We start from the raw sequence: 19180 nt of genomic DNA on the forward strand, positions 1-19180 counted from the left end.
TGCCTTTGTCTTGTAATTTATTTGCTGGCTTTCTAACCATTATGGGGACTGTTTCTAAAATTTAATGTTTTAATTGAATGATCAGCATAAAACTATTTTATAAATGTGTAAATATTCCATTGCAGTTTCTTCCCTGAGGAATTCAAAGCTTGTAAATATTCTTAAGTTCTCCGTAAAATTGATACAAATATCTGTGAGTAACATGAAAGAGCACTGAACAGCTGAGGTGTTATCAAGTCTGCGGTGCATTTCTTATCAGGAGAATTTTTTTTATCATCTTCCAAACATTTTTGTTTTGTTACATTGTCTGACAGAATTGAGGCACATGCTTTGAAACAATCTGAGCTAGCTTCCAAATGGCTTCTGTGGTGGTTAGTACAACCTTTTTCACTTGTCTTAAAAGAACAGGAAAAAAGAAACTAGAACACAATGACTTTCTCAGCCATCTGATAATGGACTTGAAAAGGCAAGTGTTTTCATTTATTAGAGACAGAAATCAGTCATTTGCCAATTCTGCTGTTCTCTGTGGGGAATACAGTTGCACTGAAGTAGCATCATATGATCAAGACTAAAATTCTTGAAGCGTAATGTTGGAAAAGAAAATGTTTATTTGGCTGTGCTCAACACTGCATCATTAATGTGGAAAAAAATGTGTAGGTAAGGTAGTGCATCTAGTTATGAGTCTACACTCATAAGCTAAGCAAAATAGCAGTGTTGTTAGCAGGGTTTAGTAACTTTTCAGCCAATGCCGCTGGTGCTTTTCTGTGTAATATAGTTACTGACCAACTCTTGAAATTTAACTGCCTGTATTTGGCTTATCTTTTGTGAAACTAGACATACTGAATCCCTAATGAAGTTGGTAAGATGTTTGCTTCGTGGACTTCTGCCTGTATCAAGAGCATGAACTGCCTTTTCTCTGATTGCTCTGGGCTTAACAGCTATAACTGAATTGGCTGGTCAAGGAGTATCCTGAAGCAGTATGTCAGGACTGTGGTGCTGTCCCGCAATCATCTGTTATCCTGGGTGTTATGAACATGTCCTTGTGTTATTGCGCTGTCTGCAGTTGTTGATGTTCTGTTATGCGGAGCTCTGGATTGCAGGGGTGTACTGAGACCTTTCCAGCTTGTTTGCTTTTTGCTGGAAAAGCAAGGCAAACTCAGCTTCAATCTCTTGGCAGGTGGCAAAGGTGTTAAAAACGATCCATAGTGAGCTGGAAGACTTGGCTATTAGTGCACTTAGTTTTTTATTGTAAGTGCATTTTCAAACAGAAATCTTTACAGATGTGAGATTTAAGTTTCCTCTGAACTATGAATGTAGTTGCTTCTTCAAAAGTCTCAGATAAATTATGTATGTGCTGTTCAGAAGCTGCCGTATATAATTTATACTCTAATCAGAAAACTTGTGTGAACATCGGTTGCCCAGTAAGTCTAATGAGTGAGATCGACGTGGAACAAGGTTATTTTTGCATAGCCACTTTCCTTCCTTTTGCTTATTCCCTGGATGAATCTCATTCGCTTTCTATCACTTTTCATACTTAACACATTTTATTACTGCAAGCCAGTGTCCCATAGAAACGAGCTTCCATGTCCCAAGGTGGCTGTTGCAGCTGAATCTTTGCTTCTCCTCCTGCCCCAGTGTTCTGAGTGTTGATTTCAGCATCAAATTAACTACAGCTTCTGCTTTATTCTGCATCAAAACTTCTGAAATGCAGTATGTGTTCTGTTTTTGCAAAGTGAAGCTGCTTAGCAGAAAATAGAAGTATGCTGGGGTGAGGAAGAAGAAGCAAGATGCAAGCTTTTGAGTCCTGGATAGATCATGCACTTACCAGCACCACCTCTTCTAAGCAGGTAAGGAAGTAAGTACTCTGTGTTCTGATTTGAACTGTTCAACTGTTAAACTCCTCATCCTAGGAACAATGAGCTCAGTGCCCTAAAGGACAGCTGCTGAAACATTGATAAGTGTATTGAACTCGAAAGCTAAATGTGAACAGTGAAAATAATCAGTGGTGATAGGCTGCAGTCATTTTAAGCCGGGGTCACTGTGTTTGAAGTTGCTTATCTGTTCAGGCAGATTAAACTGGCTTGCTTACGCATGGTTTTCCCCAGACAAAGGTCTGGGCATTTGTGTACCATCTTGCGTCTGAAATAATGAAGCCTACAACTATAGTTGGGAAATACTGTAACCTCTTTGCACGGGTAACAGTGAATGCCAAGAATTAGAGCAGGCCCTTAATTAGGACTTCAGCCTTTTGATCTTATTTAAGAAGTTCAAATTCTGATGTTTGTACAGCCTCCCTTTTGAGTAATTGTGCAACAGGACATTCATGTGGAGCATGTTGGTCACTAATCTTTGTGAGGGAGCCTTTTTTCATTTTGCCTTTTAAAAAGAAAATTACTAATGTTGGATTAAGGATAGATTTTGTTGTTGTTGTTTAACTTCCAGAAAGAATAGCTGGCCAAGGCGTTGGCATTTCAAGTGGAACAGTGGGATCTGTGATCCGTAGAGCAGTTGATCAGTGTGGGTTACAGTAAAGCCAGTAGTGAAGAATTGCTCATGTACTTAGGATGTAAACCTAGAAGAGGGTAAAATTATTTCAGAAGAGTAGCTGAGAAAATGTAATGCATCTCAGATACTTGGGCACTTCAGCACTGTATCCCCAGGTCCTGCCATCGTGGGACACGTGGGCCACGCTCACTCTGCTTTCTTTGCTTTCTGCATTGTACAGACTTTGGGATTTTTTCTTCCTCTAGAGTTGAGTGTTGGATGCTAACTGAAGCCACTAGTTACGTCCCCATACCATCTACTTACCGGGGGGGGTGTGGCTGCAAGGGTGCATGGAGCTATGGCTTTGCTTCCAAAGAGTTACTACTGTGCCTGAGAAGCAGAAGGAAGCGTCCAATCCATTCAATCTAAGAGATTCTAAATGTAAACCACTGGTGGCTTCTGTGGTATGTGTCACTCCTATGGTTATCTTTTACAGAAAAGAGCCGGTTCCGTGACCTCACTGCACTTCTTATTGCAGAGACCTTTCCCTTTTAAGGGATGTTGCATCAGTGTTGGAGAGGAGGGCAGTCTTGACCAAGCCTTAGACAATGTAGTCTGACCAGATGACTTTTGTTCCTCACGGGCAAGGCCTTGTGCAGAGTGTCCACCAGGATCAGCTGCACCACGCTGCAGGACACCCAGCCGACAGCTTGCCTTCAGGGAGCTGCCAGAGGCTCCTGAGGTAACAGTGTGACTCTTCCATCTGGGCAGATGATAGCATTTTCTCTTCTGCAAGGAAAGTTTCATCAAGTATGCAGGCTGTCTTCTGGGCTGGGGTGCCCTACCTGCTTCTCCCCGGAGCCAGCCCAGCTTTTAGGTCCCTGTGCCCTGAATTATTTCAGGAGTGGTTTGTTGGCACTCTGAGCACATGTGTAATATTGCACGCCGGTCCAAGTGTAAGTGCGCATGAGGTGACATGGCCCTGGCTAATGTGGGACTTCAGCATCCAGCCAAACTGCTCTCACCTATCCTTTGCACACTATTTGTTTCTCAGGTGTCAGGTTATTCCTCTCATAGGCACCAGCATCTCTACATTCAGCAGCTGTATTCCCAGTCGTCTTAATCTATGGCAGAAAGTGCTACAGATCCAAGAGGGATGTGGTGGAAAAACCCTCAGTCAGATCAGAGCTGGTTGGGTTTGCCATGTTTAATCTCCACCGCTTGCACTCCACCTCTAAAAACTGAGCTAATGCTTCCCATCCTGTGAGTGTAGAAGACTGGTTGCCTCGTTACTGAGGAAACAGTGAGTTCTGAATGGGCCTTAATGTAGAAGTGTTGAGGCGAAGAGGGAGGAAACCTGTCTGCTGATGCAGTGCCTGCAGACAAGGTTGTCCAAGTCCATGATGAAACCTCTCTGACAGAACTGCAGACTCATTAAAACCTTTCTCCTAGATGGAGCTGAAACCAGCTCTACCCATAACATCCTTTCACACAGTGTCAAAGCCGAGGTTTGCTCCTGTAATGGTGTAGTATCACTTTGGAAGGTAGCTTGTTAGGACTGGTAGTACTCGGTGGGAGAGCACTGAAATCCGAGCTCAGACATTGTGGCACTCTGCCATGGGACCAGAGAGGCTGTGCAAAATGGCAACTACCCTGGATGAGAGGCGGGCTCTTAGTAGTGCAGTGCTGGATGCAACTCCCTGGTGCTGGAGATAGGGATACGAGAAAGATAACGTCCCATTACCCAACCGGTGTTATGCAATACGTTGAAGCAATACCAAGCAGTGCTGTGGCAAGGGAGCATGCTTTTCCGCTTGTAGCCAGCCTGCTTGCATGGGGGTGGGCATGGCAGGAAACTGTGAAAACAGTTCTTGCCCTCTATTCCCATATTCTGTGTTTTTGCTATGTCGGTGGCAGGCAGCTGCAGGAGGGGCAAGGAGCCGCCTTGCCAAGTAGGGTGAGTACTACTGGCAGGGCTTCCTGCGCTGCCCAGCATGGCACTGGCTGCAGCGTGGTGCTGACTGCTTTCTCCAAGACCTCACTGTGTGGAAGTGACCCCTCGCGCACCTCACAGGAACAGGACTGATGCGTGGTGTGCCGCCGATGCTGTGTCTCAGGGAGCAGCTTCAGTGGCCTCAAGCAGTGGCAGCCGGTTCTCTTTCTGGCTGCGTGCTGTCACTCCCTGGCAGCGCATCAGCAGTACCCATCCATTTCTACCCCAGGGGTACGGTACCTTTTGGTGGTAGTAGCTAAATCACCAGAGATCTGTAAACCATCCCTAGCATGTCTTGGATGTGTGAGTCTGTCACAGATAGAAAAACATAAAAATAGAAATCCTGTTTCCAGGATCTCTAGTGTAGCATCTCTTAAAAATAGCAGCAGCAACAAGCTGAGAAAGAAACCTTTGTCTAGATGCTTGTTTCCTAATGCTGAATGCCAGGAGTTATTTCTCTTGTACCTTTCTGGAGACTTAGTGGCTGGAGAACGTTCCCTTTCCAAAGGAAATCCTTTTAACTTTTAGCAGCTTGAGAGTCTAATTGGATGAAATAATAGCTTGGCGCTCCCCCAAGCAATATGATTTTTATCTTTTTCGTTGTCTGCAAAAGTCTGGCTTGTTCCAGTCCTGTGAGTCATGGAGGGAATGTGGATGGCAGAGGGTGCTGGTGTCGAGGTCCAGGCCCTGGCTGAGGCAGGCACACAGCCCTCTGCGAGACGTGGCCATGTCTGCCCCTGCTCTGGGGTGGTGCTGCCTGCCCCAGGGCTGCTGTGGTCTTGTTGCTGATGCTGGCCTGGCTCCGGGCAGCTTTGTTCACTTCAAGTTACACAAGGGGGATTTTTTGTTGGCTACTGCTCTAGTTTCTCCAGGTGACTCATCTTCTAATAATTACGTATTCGTGCTTTGTCTCTGCTGAACACTGACTATTCATCAGCTTCAACTAGCGTGTTTTGATGTTTTTGGTGGAACCTTAGATTTTGATGGTTTATTTAGCCCAGAAATAAGCCTGATAGAGTAAACACAAGAGCTTTGAACCTCTCAGGATTTTGTTTCTGTACAGTGGATTAAGCCGAAGCATCCAGCACAACTCTCTCCCTTGCCCCAGAAAAGGAGCCTTAGACCTTGGAGTGCACTGAAGCAGCCATCGCCTTTGCTGTAGCACCTTGTCCTCCTGCGTCCCCAGAGCTGGGTGGCCCTGGCTGGGAGGTTCCTGCCTGTGCCCCGAGCTCAAGTGCCAGGGAGGGCAACTTGCCTTGGTGAGGACGATGCAAAGCACGCTGAGCAAAGGTGGCTGAAATGCAGCAGGAAGCTGCGGGTGATGTCTCAGTTCTCCACTGATTTATTCATCATGAGCTGTCTGAATGCTCGCAGGATTGGGCTGAGCCTTCGGCTCCTCTTAGGGCTCTCAAAGTTGGGCTGCACAGGACAGGCCTAAGCTGAATCAAAATGAGGATTGCCATGTGCCCCCATGCCCTTCGCCAACAAGGAACCACCCATCTCCTGTGCCAGCATTGCTTCCCCAGGGCGTTTTTTCCCCTTCTCTGTTTACCATCCTTACAGCTTGTTTTCCTTCCGGCATCTGAGTGGCTGCCTCCAACAAAGTGCTGGCAGACAATCTTATCTTGGGGCACAGCCCGTCCCGCTCTGCTCGCTGCAGCATCAAGGTCCCCACAGGGCACTGCACAGAGGCAGCCACGGCGGCTCAACGGCAGACAGGCACGTGGAGAGGTCCACGCTGTGTGCACTGTGTCCAGGAGGGTGACAGTCTATTTCCCTTCTCCTTGTCTTATTTGCTTGATTTGAAAGGCCTTTTACCTTTTGTCTTTTTATTTTCTTGGGTTTGTGGGTTTAGTATTTTGGTGATCAGAATGGTTCTGCTCTGTGGCATCTGGGAGAGGGACTTGTGTGGATTTCAGGAGATGAGGCTTTAAAACCCAAGGGAATATGGGTTGAGAATTTTCATTGCTTGTGCTTTGAAGCAGGTATGCCTGATAACTGAAATGCACCTGAAACAATTAAAGGATACAAATAGCATGGAAACTGCTGAAAGAAAATGAACCATTCCTCTTGCTGAGCTGTACCCTGCCAACAAGAAAGTATCTCATCTTATGCAAAAATTGGAAAGAGATAAGACTGAAAGCTCATGGCACCTCCTCAACTCACGGTTCTGGGGCAGTATTGATGTGTTTCGCAGAACTGCTAGTGAAAGTTTTCACTCTACAAAGGCTTTTGCTGTAGGAGCTTCACATCTCTTGCAACGTCTGTAGGAGGCAGGGAGCTGCTGGGCCTGCTGCAGCAAGTGGTAGTCTTCCCATGTGCTTTCCAATGGCTATATAATGGCTATATAGATGCTGTGTTGGTGGGCACGGGCTCAAGATAACATGACTTGTGTTGTAGGGAGGTGAGTTCTATGGTAAGAGCCTTGTTCAGCAGCCAGCCGTCTGCGTTATCAGACTGTTTACTTTGGTTTCTGAAGTCCAACATATGTGCATTGCTTCACTAAGGATGAGGCCAAGGAACTGTTGTATGCCACTGCTTTTTGCTGGCTCCCTCCATGTGTGTTCCGGGGTTTATTTCCTTTCTTTTAGCATAAAATTTAGAAACTTTTGCTGACAAAAGCTGAAACACCAATTTAATCACATGAGACTACAGCGCTGTCAAACGTATCAGATAGCATGAAATGTGCAATAAGTCTTTGGAACTGCAACTCTGCTGCTGACAGCTGAGCAACTACCATGTGCTGAGGTCAAAACTACAAAAAAACACAAAACCTTTAAGTGTGTTTTTAACCTAAAAAAAAGGTCATTGTGGAACAGGAGAACGGAACAGCTTACTGATGTTTCTGTGATTTCTCAATCAAATTTGCTCAATATGTGATGTAAAATCCAGGTTTTCACTGCTGTCAGCTGTTGACTGCCTTCCCCTATGGGAGCCCTGACCTTTAGAAATCACTGCAGCTGGTGAGTTTGCCCACCAGGAGCTGTGCATCACTGCACCTGGGAAGAAAGGGGAAGAGAGAAAGTGATTGTGGAGCCCTCCAGATCCGCTTGTGCTCCCACCCCACCCCAGCGGGCACCTCTGCTCCATGTGGGGAGAGGACTGGGCCCAACCCATGTGTTTTCGGCTAGATCAGCTCTGCAAAGCAGAGCACCCGCGCACTGCTGAGGAGCGCTGGTGTGCAGGGCTTGACGCAGCTCCAGGGTTGCACAGTCACCCTGTGTTAGACATGCCCTTTGGCTGTTGCAAGTCATCACAGGGTGATGCCTGCCAGAAAAAGGGACAGATTTGGTGATTTCTTCTTCCTACAGCTGCTGCCTTACGATGGGCAAAAGTCTCACTTTCTCTGATACATTTTCGGCTGTGCAGTTTGCACAGAGCAGGTAGTTCTGCTGTTTTTCCAACTGTGACATCGGAGGCTTTCCTGCATCATGTACAGAAGGCGATATAGCCAAGGAGTACTTTTTTTAGGTTAGGATGCCTATGGAAACCAACGGCAAAGAAGCCGCCATTGCTGCTGGAGCAGCTCCCCCACCACAAGCCACCCTGCTCAGCCACCACCCGGTAGGGGTACCCGCTAGGGACCAAGAACTCAGACTGTGCCCATTTCCATGGCTGCTGGCTACGTCAGGGCTCAGCTGTGGTAATTCCGGTGGTGCAAGCTGCTTCCTCAGTCTTTCCAGACAGGAAGGGAAGGAGTTCTGTCTGATGTGAAAAGCAGAAACATCTGTAAAGGTCAGTGCTGAGATCCTTCAGAATGAATCTGTGAGGATAGCAGTAATGCAGAGGTGCTTTTGGTTTTCATCCACCATTGTGGGTTGCTTTCAACTGTGAATTCATTGATAAATATTTAATACTCAGTACGCAATTCCGTTTTGATGTGAAATCTCCAGGGACGCGTGGTCCTAATACAGAGGGGAGAAAAACCCTAACAAAGTTAAATTACTCCTTGTTCCGCTCAAGGTATTCACATCAATGTTTCCAGGTTCCTGCGGTCTCTTTGTGTAGCTGAGGTACTGTGGAGGCTCCCGCTGTGCTTTGGCAAGGGAGACTGCCACCGAGGTGTGCCCCAGAGCAGCTCTTGTCTTGCAGGAGCTCCTGCCCGCAGCATTCTCTGTTAGAACATATGATTGTGTTTTCAGGGGATATCTTCCCTTATGTTCCTCTTCAGTCCTTCATTTCTCGCTCATCTGAAGTCGCAGCACTGCTGGTGTGCTATGGAAAACAAATGTTTGGCCTTGATATTCTTGAAGCTGCCTGCACTGCAGTAAACCTTCCTGAGCCTTTATGGAGACAGGATGGCTGAACCAAAGGGGAAAAGCCCGAGGGGTGAAGGAGCACCTCATGAGCACGGAGCCAACCCCATGTGCTGCCCGGGGCCCAGCGCCGTGGTCTGGGCTGGTGTATTTTGACAAAGCTGATGGCTGGGGCTGGGCGCTGCGATGTGCTGCCCTCAGCCATGGCGCGTACAAACCCAGACCACTGCTGAGACAAAGTGGCTTTAAGCCCCGTCTATCCCTCTATCTCCTCCATCAGTTTACTTCTGCCAGCTGGCATGAAGGGCCCTTTTATCTAAAACTATTTCCAGCTATTTCTCCCTTCAGAAACCTCTGCGTATTTGCATGCCCTGTAAAGAGCTATTCTCAGCATTTTGGCTGGAAAGCATTCCAGCTTCATACTTGATGGCAGGTATATGAGCATGTCTCCTTGCTTTACGAACAACTCCAAGAACAGTTCATCTCACACAGGAAGGGCATGTCTCCTTCTCAAAATACCCATTGTTGTCTCCTGTTGTGCTCGACATTCTTTCAGAAGCTGCAGGCTGGCAGTGTTCAGCTCGTAGTAACAGGCAGGGGCCCCTTGTGTGCTCCATGGGTGTTGGGCTGCGGTGAGGTGCTGGGGCCCGGCACCTGCTGCGCTCTGCTCACCGCCTGCCTGAGAAGCGCTTGGTGCAAAGTCAAGGCTGTTGCTGTTGCACCGTAGTTGGCCTGCTTTGAAAGATAATTTTCTTTGTGTGTGTGTGGTGAGGTTTTTTCCCTTCATTTCCCCAGATGTAGCAATTTGTGGCCAAATTGCACGGTCTCAAGTGAGTGTTCTGGCAGAAGAAATTACTTCAGAATTTGACATAACCTAACTTTAAGATAAAAGCCTTTATGTAATCACTAATTTGCAGTCACAGTTGCTTTGGTTTCTCTCATCGTCTTGAAGTTATTTTCTTCGTCCTGGGAGTTGGACTTTCCTGGCACCGCATCTGTTTTCAGCGATGTATACACCACAACTGCTGACAGCTCGGAGCCTGATCCCATGTTCCTTGACCCTGGCCCCAGCTTGTTTTTGCTGGCATAGCTGTAAAGCCTCCCAGCTCTACTGATGACCAGTGGTGGCCCTTCAGCTGCCTGAGGAACGCCCAGTGCTGTCCTGCTTGTCTTGCGCTGCTCTGGCCTTTCTTGGTATAGAAGGGGGAAGGTCTTGTTGCTGTTCACGTAGCATCCTGATGCTACACACTCCTTCCACGTCCTTATTCAGCTCTCAGTGTGCTTTCCTCTCCCTGAAGCTTTATCTGAGCCTTGCAGTCCCATCGCAGCTTTACGGCATCCAGCACGATGTGCATGCATCCTGTAGAGCTGCTATGTGCTTTGAAGCACTCAACCTCTTCCATCCTGTGCTTATCTCCAAGGCACAGTGTGAGGTTGGACTTGCTCCTGCCAGCAGGCTGCTTTGAGATCCCCTGATGAAAGGATTGCTGTAAATGCAAAGGATCATTGTTGTCGAGCAATCACTTCTGTTCCCAGGGAGCTATCAAGCAGGCTGCAGGCATGCAACATCCTACTGAAACTATCACAGGCTATGCCTGCCGGCAGCAGGCTGCTGTGCAGAGCAGGACTGGACCAAGAAGATGGCCCCCGCCCTGCACCCTCCTCTACTTCACAGCAACCCCTTGCAGTGACTCCTGCAGTAGGTGCTGGCCCACCATGCAGCTGCAGCGTGGAGGAACGGCGGAGAAACTCTCATATGGATGAGCAGAACTCCTGTCACTCCTCTGTTTTGTTTAAAAACAAAGCGAGGCGTTGCTCAGAGCAATTGTTGGAGTAAGCAGAGCACACATCTGGTCTCGGCTTCACTCAGCTTTCACAATGCTCTGTAGTCACAACAGCCTCGTTTTCGGACGTGGGTCACTGCTGCTGTTGGGCTGAATGAACTCAGGCTTAGACCTCTGTGTGCAGGAGCACAGAAGCCTCTCAGTCTGTGGGGGGGCAGGAGGCTGAGGTGCTGGAGAGGAGGGCGGTGTGTTTGGATACACACAAGGCAGCCTCTATTCCCCTTAATTTTGGAACAACCATTAAATTGTGATCTTTTGTGCTCCAGGCGGCAGCCAGCAGTCCGGAGGCCTGCTTGTTTCTGGCCACATCTCATGAACATGATGCCTTTGGCAATGTAGGCCTGTGCCAGCCTGGAGGCCTGGTTGTGGGAGTGCTTCGGTGGGCACATGCTGCAGGGAGAGGCCTCAGCCTGCCAGGAGCGGGGACCATGGTTGGCTGGCTGTGTTCACTACTCATGCCTGCAGAGACCACAGCAGGAGGTACGTCAGGGGCAGCTGCTGCTACCGCACTTATTTGTGCTCATGTTTAGCTCCAAAGGCTCCTGCGCAGCTGGTTGGAGGTCACTGCGAGCACTGATAAGGATTTGCCAAGCAGCAAGAAGACAGGACAAGGTCAGGGGCTCTTCTGGTAGCGAGGCAGAGCGTGTTTAGCAAACACCGTTATCTCCTGAATTGGGGTGAGAGATTTCATCGACAGAACATGTAGGGGAGGTCTGGACACTAGCAGAGAGCAGGAGAAATGTGCTTTACAGCTTTTGGCTGAGTTGAGAGAAACGTAGGAATTGCTGCTTCCTCCAAAACCAAGTACAGGCTTCGGGGAGCTGAGGGCTGGGTGCAGAGAAGCTGTGGGGCTTTTTCCTCTTGTGGCTGCACTCCTTGTGGCTGGCGACAGGGCACCCCATCACCCCCAGGCTATGGCCACTGCCTCACTGTCCCCTCACTGGGCAGCTGATGACAGCATGTGGCCTTCAAACCTGTGCCTCGCCTGGGGAGTGTGACCCTCAGCAGGGGCTGAGGGCAGGGCACCCTCAGATCAGACACAGCTCAGAGCACTTCTAGGAGCGGAGGGGATGGTGCCCCCAAAATCTCTGTTTGGGGATGGAGCATTCCTGAGAAGGGACTGTGAGTGGAGCTGTCTCTGTAATAACCTGTTTCTGCCTCAGGTCTCTATCCACCACTGCATGTACTGGTCTTTAGCCCTTGCTGGCAGCAGCAGTGTGCCCACATCTGGGAACTTCTGGAAAATTTGAAGTGTTTGCTATTGTGCTGACTTTCAATTCCTGATGGCAGAGCGATGGGTGCACTGCTGGGTAGGCAAACCAGCACCTCTGTCTGCATTGACACAGCAGGTCTGGGGACGCCCACCCCTTCTCCAGGCTCCTGGGGTTCTTCCTGCGGCTCTGCTCCCATCTACTTTGTACCGCTGGTGGAGCCAGTACCTTGCAGCCACTGTATTACCTTGCAGATAGCTGCCTCCAGGCAAAATGCTAATCCACAGAGAGGTTTGGTCGTAGATATCAGAGGTCTGAATTTAGTATCACCCTTTTTGTTAAAACCACAAATGTAAATTTTAAATTGCTTAACTATCCCCAGAACCCTTCTTCCTTTTCCCTCCAGACTGCTCTCCCTCCTGCCCACAGATTTCCTTCCCGTTTTTGCTCAGTGCTCGCTTTAGGTGTCTCTGCTTCTATCTGCTCTCACTTTGCACCCCTCACCCTTCTGCACCTTTGGGCAGGTGGAAGCTCTGGCAGCTCGTGGGGGGAGAGGTACAAGAACCATTTCTCCTCATGCTGAATCCATTCCCTCCAAGGTTGTCAAGATGGCTAAAAGTGAATAAATACAAAAATGAAACAGAACTTTAAAGAGTGGAAACCCTGCTCAGGCATGGGTTTTACTGAACTCAGTGAAGAAGAGTAGAAAAATTACAGACTCTTAGAAACAAAGAGAAATCTTTCCTTTAGCAGTCCCTGCCCACTAATGCCTCCTTGTGCTCATTTATGCTGTGTGCTTTTACTTGTAAATTGCAGGCAGAGGAAGAGGTTTTGTAGCATCCAAGGGCTGCCTGAGCTCTCCAGGCCATACTGGCAGGGCTTGGTCAGCTCGTTTTGGTCTGGAGATGACCTCTGGAGGCTGTTCCTCACTTGCAAATACAAGGTTTTCAGCCCTCTGAAGTGTGGAATGATGGAAGAAGCTGTCAGATTTTTCCTAATAGGCCTGTGAGAGGCAGCCAGGCCATACAGAGACATTGACCCAGATTTTTGATCTGATGGAGTGTTGTTCACAGGTAAAAATGTTTCCAAATTGTGAGGCTGGTTTGCCAGTACAGTACCTCATTTAAAACAGTAAATAATGACTGTATTTCCTAGTCACTGCTCCTCTCTTTTAGGTGAATGGCTGGTGCTTGTCGAGCTGGCATTGGTGTTCAAGGACAACCAGCAATAGGCACGCACACATTGCTTTCTCCAGGCTCTCCCCTCAGCAAAGGGAGCACAGGTCCACTAAGGCTTCATCAGGTGGTTTTGTTTGTTCTCAAGGGGCATTTTTGTTAGCTTTCTGCTAGAAGCATTGTGCTGATTGGAGAAATGCTTTCAGGTCTAGTTGTCTGTGAGAAATTAGAGAATGAAAAGGAAGAGCCGGCCTCTGAAAGCCAACCTGGCCTTGTGCTATCAACTAGCTCATGTAGTGAGTAATTAAAAAAAATAAAATAAAAGCAGGAATGTGGGAGTAGGAGGGAGAGTGTCGGAGATGCCGTGAGCGCTGCTCCCAGCCGCCTCTTGTGAGTGTGAGAAGGTGCAGGAAGCTCTCAGGAATGAAGCCCTGCAAGTCTGTGGCAATGACATACCCCCCTGCTAAGGACGAGAAGATGGTTCTGGCACGACTCCTTGTATCTCTGTTTCTGACTAAATCCACTGTTGGTTTTAATGAATAAGTAAGTTATGTTTCGAACTGATGAATACCCTGCAGTCAATTTCCCATTTTATGTTGCGATGAGCACACTAAGGGATTTGGGCAAGCTGTAAAGGGCCTTCAGTGTACGATTTAAGGCATAATTCAAAGTGGGAAGCATTTCTCAGAACTAGCATGAAAGTTTCTCTCACCTCCACCCCCAAAACAGAGATAAAGTCTCCACAGACTAAGCAGTGTTATCTCTAAAACAAGACAGTGACTGCTACGAACATGGCTGGTAGTTCATTATCACAGTGAGATATCATATATTATGAAACATAAAAATGTCTATTAACTGTTTCATTGCTAATCCTTCTAGAGTCAAAATATTACATTTGTGTGTCTATCCCACAACATACAATTTCCTCCTCCTCCTTGAACACTGAAGGCTTACCTGTCTCATGCCTACGTGCTTACGTATCCAGGCTTGAGCCTTACGTCTTTTGTAAAGCAAGTATGTGCTATGCAAAGGAGACCATTTGCTATCCCCCAAATCAAGAAATGTGAGGCCAGCATACAAGAAAATAAGATCAAGATCAAAATACATCTTTTCAGGGATTGCCCCTAGAGCAGTGCAAATCATTTTTGTATTAAATTAATTAAAAATCTCCTGTTGAAAGTAAACAAAATTTACCTACTGATACTGGGTGATGGCAAAGACCTTGGTGAGTTCATTGCAGAGTATGGTTTGTCTTGCAGTAGATTACAAAGAGACAGAGTAGGGTTAGAAAAATCCAAGACTAAAAACCCTTACAAATGCATACTCACAAAAACTTTTTTTTTTTTTTTCTCAAATGCTGGACAGTTATTGCTACTTTCTGTGCTTCAGAGACGTAGAAAAAGGAAGCCATAGTAGCTTTCAGACAGGCTTTTATGAGTCTAAAGGCCAAAAGTAATGTCTGGCACAGATTATTTCACTGGGCCAAAGGGGAAATAAATTCCCTCTGAGGCAAGGAATTCAATTTACCATTTCCTTAAAGCTCTTGGTGTAATCGTGAGAGTGAGAGCAAGCTCTGGTTTGTGGTGCTACAGAGGCTTTATCAGTCTGAGATCTTGGCAGGACAGACCAGACTGGTTGTCGATTGCAGTGGATAGTGCTTTTCCTGCCCATCAGAAAGAACAGAAAGGAATTGACTTTCCAGCACAAAGGAGGTTTCAGTCAGTCTTCTCTCTGTTCAAGTATGTGAGACTTGGGCTGTGATGTTTAGTGTCTATCTGCCTGTCCCTCTTTCATGGAGGGAATGTCCCTCCATTTTCCCAAGATAAAGCAGAGCCCTGGAAAAGGAGCAGAAACCAGCAATCAATTCAGCTAAGGTGTGAGCGACTCTGGTAGGTCAAGGGAAGGCATGCGAAGGAATTGTGTCAGTGCTGAAGAAAGGTACTTCAAGAGCCAGACTGCTTCTAACATCACCAGGGGACACTCTATTTCTCTTTCTACACATTGTGTCCCCACTTCTGTATAATTACAGTCTTCCCACAGCTGCTCTCACTATTCTGACCTTTAACTCCTACTGAGCTCATGGGGGTGTATTAATGGCTCTGCGTGACACCTCAGATTTAACACTGATGGGAAAATCTATGTAAAATAAGTAACTGAATGCTTCCAATGGTAACAGCCTCTGCGTGTGATTACTTGTTTGGCTGCACTGGCTGAAGCCTTAGCTGATAACTCAGCAGACTATGAGTAGACAGTATTGTCTTTTCAGTTCATTCTGGCTGCAGTTCAGGATGTTAATAATAATCTAGAGGGCTATGTAAGGCTTGGATCCTGGTTATCAGGAACCAAGTCTCTTCACATACAGGTACAGGAGGTGAGATGTGGGAGATGATCCTGCTGACAGCTCCCTAATGTAGCTGTGAGTGGCAGGCATTTGCAGCAGAAGACCTGTAACAAATCCATTATTTATTAGGGCATTACTTAGGATTCAGAATGGGTGTATTTATTTGGAGTAAAGTGTGAACATCTTGATTACTGTTTTAGCATATATTTAGTCATCAGAGTCAATGCTATGGGGATACTTTGTTTTTAAATTGGGAACAAAATATTCCCTAAATGCTAAACATTGGGCCATGTTGTTATCCTCTTTCCCTAACACTTATGACAGCACTGAGAGAACGCTCTGGCCAAGCTGATAGGCAGCCAAGTATAATTTATGACTTATTTTAAACTGATTTGTTGACTTCTTGAAAGGCCCTGTCAAAAAGAACAGTCCCCTGAGTCCTAACAATGATAACAGTTGTGTGGCGTCAGTGCTGAAAAACTCTTGGATAACAGTGAACCCATCCTGAGAAATCCTCTTAAAGTGCCTGAAAATTGCACTATCTAAAAATAAACAGGGCTAATGCTATTGTTTGGTAGTTCATTTTGGTTTTCTTAATACCTTGTACATTTTATTTTCCATTGATTGGAAAATTCCCTTGGAAGCATGAAAACAAATCCCCATATGCCTAGTGAAAAAAACACATTGTTCAAATGAGATGCTGTTACCAAAGACGTGTTCTGTCTCATTTATGTGCGGTGAATTTGCAAGTGACATCACCATATTTGCATGTGCATCAGTGTGGCTGACAGCAGGAAAGACCCGAGATGTGTATCAGCCTTACTTCTCATTGCAGTGTCTCACTTAAGTACAGACGTAGCATAAAGGGCAGCCTCAGTGCCCCACCAGGGGCTGTGTCATTCAAAACTTCCTCACCCTAGGGCAAGGCAGACATGCCCTGCTGTGGGCTCCATTCACATTAGGCTGCTACCTAAGGGAGCTTACAGCCACTGTGCCTTGGCTCTTCTGTCGCTGTCCTTGCACCTGCCCTGAAAATGCTTTGAAACTCATCCTTGCCTGGCTGTGAGAACAGTGAACAACAGTTGCAGAAGAGTGTGTTTTCTAAGGTCTTTCCTCCTCGTTCTCACTCTATTTTTAACAGTAATTTCTTAGTTATATTCACTACTGTTGTTTCACCAAGCTAAGTTCTTCCTGGTGGAAATACAGTGCTTCAGGCAGAATATCTTCCTCTAACATCTCAGTAGGTTTTACAGGCTTTTTCTCATCTTTCCCCCAAGCCTTTTTGGAACCAACATTACAGACTTACAGTGTTGCAGCTTTGCAGGTCTTCATTGTCCTGAATGTTTTCCTGTTGGTCTTATTTGAAATTGCTAAATATTATGCTGGTGAAATTCAAGCTTACAGTTAAACAGATAAAGCAATGTCACAGCAAGAACGATAAATATGCCCTTGTCCGAGCACATAACAATGAGTGAGTCTGCGAGTGACAGTTCAGATCTGGTTTCCTTCCACCACCGTGGGAAAAGGAAGCTGCTCCCATGCTCGGACAGCCATGATTGCTTCCTGCGTCTGTGTGCTGGAGCAGGGCCAGCCCCTCCTTGGCCCTGCAGCATGGCATTGCTGTGGGGCCAGGGGCTTTGCACCCTGCCAGTCCCACTTGGCTAGAAGGGACTGGTCCCTGCTCAAGGCTTTGGCAAAATTCAAAATGAGGCAGGGTAGGAGGACAAACTCTTGCAAACTGCTGGAAATTCGCATCCAGGAGGTTAGTCCAAGGTCCTGATACAAGCTCAGGTGAAGCAGCTCCACAGCCTTGAGGGGACTTTTGCAGGCCTCTGTGGTCTTCACAAGGGTGTCTGCTGGAACATGGCCTGGGTATTTGTGAAACAGTGAGGAAATAGTAAATATTAAAAACAGCATGAGTCTTGTTTCTTCTTTCTAGGAAAAAGAAAAAAACCCACAACAAAAATCCAATCCATTTTGACACAAGAAAAATAGTGTTTTAAGGCAGAATATCTGTTTTATATGAATCCTTGTGGAGAACTCACAGTGTTAACTAATGAGCCAAGACTAGAACCATTAACACAAGCAGGACTTCTGTCATTTACTTCAGGCTGAGCAGGTTTTGATATACGTCATAATTACTGTAATTTTCTTTTACCATCTAAACAGTGAAAGTGCTGTGCAGCCCACACAGTTAGGTTCTTGTTTTCTGTGAGCAAAGCAGCTCCTGCTTATTTTATTGGTAGGTGCAGCTGGGTAGGAAGCATTTTGAGCAGTTAGTCTTTGCTAAAACAGAAAAGAACAATGGATTTGTGGCCCACAAAGAATATTCAGTGTTGGTTTGGATTTTTTTCTCCTCTCTCAGAGGTAAAACTGTTGTATGTTATTGTTTTTTGGGTTTTTTTTCTTCTCAGGGTTATTTCTCTTCAGTTCACATTCCACAACGAACAGGAAAGATATTGTGTTATACATGTGGCTGTAATACTGGAGAATGGCAATACAAATTACAGTCTGGGATTCTATATTTCATTGTCTCTCACCAATACCATGTTAGATCTGCATAGATTGGAAGTAAAAATATTGTAACAATCTTTGAAAATAGTCTTGTAAAGACCAGCCCCACAAACTCAACTTGATATTAGGAATGTCAAACCCTGTTTCTGGCCTAAGCATTACAATGATAAAAATCCCATTAGAATTTAATGTCTCTTGATGACGCAAGAATCAGTTCAAATCTATTTCACCTGTTATGGATGTGGAAGCAATGAAGTAACGCAGAGGCTCTTATCATTAAAAACCTCTCTCTGATTTGCAACTCTGCCATTTTATGGAGGAGTATTTAATATCTGGAGTTGAGGAATTGGGTTTTTGGACGTGTTCCTCCGTCGTTCCCTCATTACTGAAGCTGGTGTAGAAGTGCAGGCACAGGGAAGCGTCTCCTGTGACTACCCACTGGAGAAGCTAGGAAGGCACCCTCTGCACACAGGATGTTTTTAAGAACCTTTTTCTAACCCGTACCCGGTAAAACTTGTTTGGAAGAGCCTTTGTTGGGCCAGAACATCAGCCTTCCAGTCAGCTGCTGGCCTTAATTATCTCCTCAGTTCTGTGTCATGTAGCAAAGGTTAAAGCATACCAATAGCTCATCAGATTGACTTTTTAATCTTAGTTTTGAAAATAAAAAATCTCTTTAATTTAAGCAGCAGATAATGGTTTTGCCGGGGTGAGCCAGGTGCAAGCGGAGTGCATTTGACTTGGGTACCGCCACGCTGCTGGAGCTCAGCGGGGACTGCAGCAGGGCTCGAAGCAGAGGACGGGGCAGATCTGTGAGCGTTTATTAAAGGAAAAACGCGAGGCTCAAAACAGGGGGCAAAGGCAGCAAAAGAACCCCAACCCCTCACTACCTTCCCCGCCCCCCAACATGGCGGAGCCCCCAACGGCCCGCGCGCACAGCACCGCCCCTCCTCGCAGCGGTGCCCCTCTTTACCTACCCGGAGGCCCGCCTCTATGGTCAGGGGCGCGGCGGGGGCGGGGCGCGGGGGGCGGGGCGCGGCGCCCCGGGCCGGCGGTTGGAGCGAGTCCCCTTTGTGTCTGGCGCGAGGCGCGGCTGCTGGTGTCGGCGGGCGGGAGGGGGCGCGAGCTGCGGCGGGGCGGCGGACCTGCGGCCCTCGGCCGGCGGAGGGCACGGGAAGGAGGCGGCGCGGGACCGCCCCTCGCCGGCCAGCCCGGCGTCGGGGAAGGCAGCGCGAAGGGACCGAGGCGCTCCCCGCCCCGCGGGCACAGCTGCGCCCTGCCTCGCTTGGAGCAGAGAGAGGCGGCCGTGCCGGCGCTGAGGCGGCTCGCGGAACGCTGAGGCGGCTCGCGGAACGCTGAGGAGGA

At 47.3% G+C, this 19180-nt stretch overlaps 1 long non-coding RNA gene across 1 annotated transcript; it reads right to left on the bottom strand.

Annotated features, from left to right (window-relative positions):
* On the bottom strand, positions 13703 to 18846 carry LOC110400090. Its single transcript, XR_002439619.1, has 2 exons — positions 18793 to 18846; positions 13703 to 18625 (listed from the first exon to the last, which is right to left on the bottom strand). It is a non-coding gene; the product is annotated as an uncharacterized LOC110400090 (long non-coding RNA).

This window comes from Numida meleagris, chromosome 5 (genome assembly GCF_002078875.1).
Source record: "Numida meleagris isolate 19003 breed g44 Domestic line chromosome 5, NumMel1.0, whole genome shotgun sequence".
In the NCBI taxonomy this organism is placed as follows: Eukaryota; Metazoa; Chordata; class Aves; order Galliformes; family Numididae; genus Numida; species Numida meleagris.